Here is a 247-nt window from a genome sequence, read left to right as displayed (position 1 = left end):
CTGCAGTGTATGTGACATTCAGCAATGTGTTGATTCAGAGCCTTCTTACCCGCAGTCACCTCGGCGTCACGGAGCGTAAGTCCGCCCCCGTTGGATGCCGAGAGGCTTCTGAAACCTCCCTTCTGCTCTTATCCCTTAACCCCTCGAGTCCCCCTCCTTTCCCCCTCCTCCCCCTCCTCCTTTCCCCTTCCTCTTCCCCTCCTCCTTTCCCCCTCCTTCCCCCCCTCCTTCCCCCCCTCCCCCTCCC

General features: G+C 61.1%; 1 protein-coding gene across 1 annotated transcript in view; it reads right to left on the bottom strand.

Annotated features, from left to right (window-relative positions):
- LOC119588401 overlaps positions 1 to 113 on the bottom strand; it is a gene marked incomplete at its 3' end in the record, with an annotated part of 4,306 nt that extends 4,193 nt beyond the window's left edge. The window contains 1 exon segment of the mRNA XM_037937081.1: positions 50 to 113.
- Between the last annotated feature and the right edge of the window lie 134 nt (positions 114 to 247).

This window comes from Penaeus monodon, chromosome 23 (genome assembly GCF_015228065.2).
Source record: "Penaeus monodon isolate SGIC_2016 chromosome 23, NSTDA_Pmon_1, whole genome shotgun sequence".
In the NCBI taxonomy this organism is placed as follows: domain Eukaryota; kingdom Metazoa; phylum Arthropoda; class Malacostraca; order Decapoda; family Penaeidae; genus Penaeus; species Penaeus monodon.
This window is presented reverse-complemented; position numbering and strand designations above follow the sequence as displayed.